The 8,013-nt window shown below is 40.6% G+C and overlaps 1 protein-coding gene and 1 pseudogene across 3 annotated transcripts in view; one reads left to right on the forward strand and one right to left on the reverse strand.

Annotated features, from left to right (window-relative positions):
- The window catches only part of Nr3c2 (nuclear receptor subfamily 3 group C member 2), a 388,454-nt gene that overhangs the window by 51,356 nt on the left and 329,085 nt on the right, over positions 1–8,013 (reverse strand). The gene's annotated exons all lie outside the window — the stretch shown is intronic.
- On the forward strand, positions 1,120–6,374 carry LOC105743130 (annotated as a pseudogene).

An 8,013-nucleotide genomic window follows, 5' to 3' on the forward strand; every position in this document is an offset into this window, starting at 1 on the left:
TTTAAATAGAATGATATAAAAATTTACTTGACAATTTTGAGAAATAAAAGCAAATATGCATAACTTCTAAAATACAAAAGCAAATAATCAAAAGTCATTCTGAACAGTGGAATAACAAAATGCAGGGAGAAGGCCCACCTAGGTAAGAAGGAGTCCTGCGTGAAGACAGACCTCAGACACGAATGATGGACAGTGACCAGGCTGTTTCTGGACTGTCCTTGCACATATTATCCACTGCTATGCAACTCATTTGTGAGACAGAATAAACACTAATTTATACATAAATGCAACAACCAAAGTGGGCAAAGCATTGCAGCTCCAATCCTAAGGAACGTGGGTTAAATTCTATGAAAGCAACAGTTCTACAACAGTTTAAAGAGATACTTCAACATTATTTCTTTGAAAACTTGAAATTTTCTCAAACACAGAAACCAATTTTGTTCATAGCTACAATTTCATCTGGTCATCTCTCAGAACATTCATTTTACTAAATGAAGAGCACATGCTCATTTTTGAAATACTTTAAAATACTAAATTAAAATAATCCAACTTTTCCAAACAATTCCATTTGGAACAAGAGTGACTATTCAGAGTTAGAAAATACTTTTTCCTTGATTTGGAGAACTTGAGGTTACAAATAGAGTGGATTCATACAATAGCAGGAATTAAAAAAAAAAAAAAGGAATTAGAAGAAGTCCCATTAAAGTCAGAGCAGGAGAAACATCCATAATGTGAATGGTTTGTATGCTAGTTGCCTGCTTTTGGTACCTAAGCAGTCTAAACAATTTTTAGAGAACTCATACTATTTTGCCTTGATGGTATGTCCACAGAGATGTCCTATTTTACATTACAAGAATAATCTATTGAACCTAAGGGCTAATGAACACTCTTGTTTTGGTATTCAGGTCCTTGCTTATACCACCAAGATAAAAAGCATTTGAAAAGCTTCCTCAGTTCTGTGGAGACCCATGTGTAAACAGCTGCTGAAACCCACCCTGTAATCATCATCTGTATTTATGTTTTATACTCTGATACAAGCAAATATTTGACAAGCCCAAACGACAAACATCTCCAACTTGGGGAAGCTTCAGCCCTTGGGTACTCTAAGTTTTAGCCTAAATGTCTCCCAGGCCCTTTGCTGTGGTGGCCATCTACAGTGGTAAGGTGAGCAGAGCGCTTCCATCTTCCAGCCTGGAAACTTGGGGGATGGCGTGAGCTCCTCTCCCCTCTGCCCTCTGGGATTCTCAGCAGCAGCCTTCATCACAAGCTCTCACTGATCTCATCAAGCGCTCTGCTGTGTTCTCTTTGGTGATGGAGGCAGAGCCCTGCTGACCACTCATTTGTTAATGCTCTCACATGAGTGACCCTTGGCATTCAGCCTGCTCATGAAGTCACACAGGTAGCCCTCAGAGGCACTGCATCTTTATGTTTGTTACCAGGATGCCAACTCAGGAGTTGGCACTTGCCAAGCAGGTGCTTGTGCCACTGTATACCCCGGCCCAAGCTCTGCATCTTACAGGGATTATATTTAACATTACTTATGTTCCCCAACAGACAGCCCTCTGTGGGAGATCCCTGCACATTTGCAGAGCAGCTGCCTAGGATGACTCCTCCCACTTTTTGTCACCCATCATCCTTATGGAAAGACCCATATGAAGCACTAATCTTCAACTTTGGACTTCAAATAAGCTCCTTCATGTCTTTTTCCTACCTCAAGAATCTGTGTAAGAACTGAGAACATAAGTTGAAGGATATGTGTATGTAACAGCAGGATTTCTAGTGACCAAAAGATAAAATCAATACAAGCATTCATCAACAAATGAATGGCTAGCAAAAACTGATATAACTGTACAATGAAATATTATTCATCTGGACAAGCATGGTGGTGCACTTCCATAGTCCAAGAACTCGGGAAGCTGAGGCAGGAGGATCACTGCAAGTTTGAGACCAGCCTGGGCTACACAGTGAGCTCAAAGCCAGCCTGAACTACACAGTAGACTCTGTATCAAAAAGAGACAGACAGACAGATTGTTCAACTGTGAAAAGGAAGGAAATTCTGACATGTCTTTATGGCTGTGTCTAGATGTCCCCTGAAAGCCTCAGGTAGTTATTGATGGGGCTTTCAGAGGTGGCTGGATCTAGAGTGTGTGATGCTGGCATCAAGGGTGTGTGGTGACCAAATCAGCCCACTGACTGGGGTCTGGCATAGCTCCGGGTATGGACATCAGAGAGGCCCACCCTGGGTGCGCGTGCTACCTGCCCCAGGGCACGTAGCCTGGATAGACTACAAGGGACGGAACAGGGCTGCTGTGGTCACTGGCTTCCCCACTGCTTGGCTGCCCTCTCGCCTTCTGCCCACCGTGAACTGTTTCTCCTCTGCGATGCCCCTCTGCCTTGGAGCCAGTCAGCACTGGGTTGAAACCTCCACAACTGTGCCAAGCAAACCTTTCCTCCTTCAACTTTGGGCATCAGGTATTTTCTCTCACCAATGAGAAAAGTAAGATATGCATGTTATTATATGACATATTCCATATAAAAAAGCCAGTCAAGAAAAGCCAGACAAGCAGGGCATGATGCACACCCATGAGTGGTCTAGAATGGCCAAACACAGACATTGCAGCAGAGGTGACAGGAGGCAGGAGGTGGGGACAGGGACTTGCTGAGGGGTATGCAGCTGGCCTGACAGTGTGAAAGAGTGGGACCGAATACTAATGACTGTGTGCACTGAGTACTACTGAACGCACATCAAAAGGGACGAGATGTCTGAATGTTCAGATTATGCACATTTTCTCACTACTATGGAAGTTTTCAAAATTAAAAACAAAAAGCAAAGCAAGAAAGAATACATGCCCTCCATGATTTTACTTGTTATAAAAGAAACTGAAAGTTGATTTCATTAAGTCATTTTTCTTAGGGTTCAGGCATTTCATTCTTCTCCTGAAATATACAGTGGCCCCTCACATATCATGGAGTCTATGTCCTAGACACCCCTGCAGTAGGTGAAAATCGGCGAGGTAGTGACATTTATTTTAATATTTAGATATATCTGAAGGCTTTATAAATCCTTCCCACACTCTTATAAATTTTTCTCACACTTTTAAAGACACTTCTAATGTTCTCAACCATTTTCTAAACTTGCAAGCCTGTGTGATTTTAACCACGTATGTATACAGGATGGTACTGCAAAATCCCATGATATAATGAAAAATCCACGATAAATAACTTAATTATTATTTTTTGAAAAAGTGTGAAACAGTGAGTCCACGAAAGGTGAACCATGAGACAGTGAGAGACTACTGTACAGTGTCTTCTGAATTTTTAGTTTTAGTTTTTAGTTTCACTATTTCTGTGTTTTATCACAAGTCATACTTAATACTTTCTGAATGCAGAAAGGGGAAAAATTTTGTGATAAACCATTTCAAAAGGTCACCAGAAACAGCTCCTCAAAGACCTACAGGAAAAGGAAAACAGAACTCCCTTTACCACACCTTCTCTCTTCACAAACTCACATTTGGTAAATGTAATCCTTATACACTGACTGAGTTTCTAAATGCCAAAGCACGAGAGGGCCCTATCTTTCCCACCTACTGGATCCTGTGGAAAGCACTATGACATTGTCTACTTAAGACCTTTTAGTAATATTGCACAAAACTGTACCTCAACTGAACACCTTTGCAGTGGATAAGAAGTTGTGCTGTTCAGGAAGGGATAACAGAAAGAACACTGAGATATTTCTCATTAGTCCTCACATGAAACATCAGGTAACTCTCATTACTTGGACTGTGGTCTCTTCTTGAAAGTTGGGCACATATCTTCCTAGGATAGTTTTATATGCTGCACAGGTTCATAATGATGTGCATGGTAAATAAATAACTGGCAGCAACTGCAAAGAGGTAAACCCAACAGATTTCACAGACACTGAGCTGCTCTTTTCTTTGGAAAACAAAGCACCACTTAATTGGAGTTGAACTTTCTCGAACCTCTGGACTCTCAGGAGGACACGGAGCACTGAGCATGTTTGCTAATATGCTATGATTTTGATCAGTTGCCTCTAGGATTGTGTATGTTCTATGTCATAACGTAGGCAGCCACAGCACCACGCTACAGCAGAGTGAAGTCTCTTGCTATGATAGCAGATCTGCAGGCCTGGCTTTATATCTGATGCTGCACGTCACGTCATTATGTCAGAATAAATCTAACATCTTGTTACATGGTCAGTGTAACAGATGGTCCCTGTCTCCAGCTTGTTATTTCTCTAAAAAAAAAAAAAAAAAAAAAAAACACCTCACTGAAACAGTTTTTTTCCTCTTTTGAACCTTAATTAGAATACAAATGACCTCAATTTGGGTATTCAGATTATTCCAGTTTACTGCTCCTTCAATGATTTTTTTTCCCCTTAACTCACAAACAAGGTTTACCAAGGACCATTTTGCTAGCTGCAGCTCTGACGTCTGCTCATTCTTATAGCATTTATGCAATTTCTCCACAGCCTGGACTGAGGAACCACTTGGTTTGTGGTTTGCTTTTCTGGACCGATGCCTTAGGGAACTTAGTGGCCCACTGGTCTCTGCGACAGCCCCACCATCTCCATTGATTACATGGTCAATGCTGGTCAATTCTCTGACCAGTTAAAAGCCTATTTAGTGCTTTGTTTGTCACCTTCATTGATGTGCCAAAAGGGATATGTTGTCATAGAACTGTCCTTGGACTTCAGTGTCACAATCTCCTCTACCCTTAAAGAACATTACAATGGTCAAAATAACATACAATGATCTAAACAGCTCAAAAGGGCCTGGTTATGTGGCAACCATAATTTATCACAGATAGTTTCAGAGCATGGAAAAATGTTTTTACCATAAATATTAAACATAGTATTCTCTAGAATATTAATTTGTCCTTAGATTTTTAAATACTCAATAGTCGGCAGTTCGTTATGGGTATAAGTGTTATAGACAACTAAATTAGATAGAAATATTATAGGCAGTAGACACTCAGGACTTGGCCCTCGAGGGAGGCAGTTCAGAGAATGAGAACACCTCATAGCCGGGGCTGGAAGCACTTTAAGCAATATATGTAACTGGTATCATGTTGTCCAACCAAGTCTAGATAGACAAGTCACCCAGAGGTTTGACCAGGACCGCCTGACTCATCTCTTCCAAAAAAAGGGTTTCTCTCGATGTATCCTTGCTATATGACTTACCTCCCCACTGGATCAACATTGCCCACGTGGCTCCACTTGGAATCTCAGTTGATCACAGTTCTGTCCCACTTTGTACACACCTCTATAAAACTTAGTGGGCACATTGGTAACCTTCTCAGGCCTCCTCCCATCTCCCTCAGGAGCTTCCCTCCTTCAATATAAATTCCTACTCTTAACATCAGTTGTTTCTTAGAATTCATTGTTCAATTTCAAGGAATATGAATTTGGCCTATCAGATATCTAGCAGATTGGGAGTTGTATTTATTTCCCTTATATAACTTGTGGGTCCTATACCACAAGGGCTTATTATTATTATTATTATTATTATTATTATCATTGGTAGAAGAAAGAAAATATGTGGCCACAAACCCTTGTGAAAATTCACATTTTACCGGAAGTTGAAGGTTCCATGATAAATACATTACCAAAATGTGGGGGTGGCACAGATGTTTAACATTAATATTTCTTCAATTGTGAACCTTTCAAGGCCAATAACGATATAATTCATTTAACAAAATGACTTTAAAGCAAATTTGGAGGAAAATTATTACTATTGTGAGGCACAACTGTTCCCAAGATAAGTGACTAGAAAATCCACGCTGAAGTAAGGTCGGCAATATAACAAGCTACAGAAGATTAAAAAGAAAACCAAGAACTAGTCCAAGTGGAGCGAGCGAGCTGAGCGGTTAGGTGTTCGCATCTCAGAAACCAGTAGCGCTCACAGCACGCTGACCAACTGACTGAAGAGCAGACTGCAGAATTCAAAGAAGCTTTTCCACCATTTGATGAGGATGGTGATAGAACTACAATAACAAAGCAGTTGCGAACTGTAGTGAGGTCTCTGGGGCAGAATCCCACAGAGTTGGAGTTGCAGGACATGATTGATGAAGCAGATGCAGATGGTAATGGCTCGATTGACTTCCCTGAATTTCTGACAATGATGGCAAGAAAAATGAAAGACACAGAAGGCAAGGAAGAAATTAGAGAAGCATTCCGTGTATTTGATAAGGATGGCAATGGTTATATTAGTGCAGCAGAGCTTCGGCATGTCGTGACAAACCCCGAAGGAAAAGTCAACAGATGAAGAAGTTGATGAAATGATCAGGGAAGCAGATACTGAGGTGACGGCCACGGAAACTATGAAGAGTTTGTATGAATGATGACAGCAAAGTGAAGACGCTGTACAAAATGTGTTAAATTTCTTGTACAAATTGGTTTACTTGCTTTATCTTTGTTTGTAACTTATCTGTAAAAGATTTCCCCTACTGTCAAAAAAAATACGCATGTACAAGTAATTAGGATTTCACTCCTCCATGTTTTCTTCCCTTATCCTACTGTCATGGTCCTGAAGCCTTATTTTAGAAAACTGACCAAGTAACATGTTGCATGTGGCTGACTCTGGATGTATCTAAGCCCTTCTGCACATCTAAACTTAGATGGATTTGGCCAAACGAGGGAACATCTGGGTTATGCCTTTTTTTAAAAAGTAGTTTTCCTAGGAATGTTAGCATGTTGCTGTTGAGTTGTGGAGCTGTAACTCTGTGTGACTTTGGACAGTCAACAATACGTACCTCAAAGTTGCGCTATTGCAGAACAGGTGTATTATCCAGGTACTCGTACACTAGTTTTTTGTACTGCTGGTCTTGTACCAGAAACATTTTCTTTTAGTGTTTCTTGCTTTTTAAACTTCATTTAGCTGCTTTAAAAATATCTGTTATGGCACAATTTGCCTCAAATCCATTCCAAGTGGTATATTTGTTTTCCAATAAAAAAATTACAATTTCCCCCCCCCACACACAAAAAAACAATTTAGTGTCTAATATCTATACTACCAGGAGGGCTTTGGTACAGGCAAAGGCGTGAGCACTACTGGCGCACACTTCCTACCTGAAGTAGCGATTCCTTTTCAGAAGAGATAAATTGGATAGCTGAAGACACAGTAAGCCAAACTTTGTTCGGCTTCTCAGCTTTGGTTAAGGAAGCTTACACACTGTGCATGTCCTTCCTTCACAGAGGAAGTGACTGTGGTTCTCGATTAGGTTACAGTGACTTAATCATGCCAGCAAATTTGGAAAGAAAGTCAAGCCTCCCTGGAAACAGTGATGCAGGATTAGAGGGAGGCAGTCTGGTCGCAGAGCTTCGGCTCTGACCAGGTAGACTGAAGCACTAGGCAGCATGGTCGGCATCTCACGGGCACTTAGTGAATGTGAAACAATGTGAACACCTAGTGCCAGAATGGCCATCGGGTGGCCCTCAGGGACTGTGTGTCTCACACTCATGGAGCCAACCAGCTGCAGAAGTGGAGTGACTGCATGACAGAGAAGATGCAAAAGAACAACAATCTCCAAATACCATTCTCTATTATTACAGAGTTTCACCCGTGTAGGCTATAGATGTGAGTAGTAAATTTCACATATTTAATGATTTGTAGATCTGAACTCATTTGATTAAACAGAAAATGGAAAACTTTCTATGAGCTATTACTGTTTCATTCAGGGACATTTTGGGGATCTAAACTTAAAAATACTGTTTAAATTCAGTAAATGATCACCATTTAATCACTTGTAAAAGGAGGCATACTACTGGAAATACACTGTATTGTATTTCAATAATGTGAACAAAGTTGATGATTTAGAAATGTTACTAGATTGTCATTTGGATAAAGAATTAACAGCAATCAGACCAGGCATGGTGGCATATGCCTGTAATCCCAGCACTCAGGAGACTGAGGCAGGAGAATCCTGTGAAATAGAGACTAGCTTGTGCTACACAGTGAGATCCAGTTCCAAAAGAAGACTAAAAGAAAAAAAAAA

Source organism: Octodon degus, unplaced genomic scaffold (assembly GCF_000260255.1).
Source record: "Octodon degus isolate 3935 unplaced genomic scaffold, OctDeg1.0 scaffold00101, whole genome shotgun sequence".
NCBI lineage: Eukaryota > Metazoa > Chordata > Mammalia > Rodentia > Octodontidae > Octodon > Octodon degus.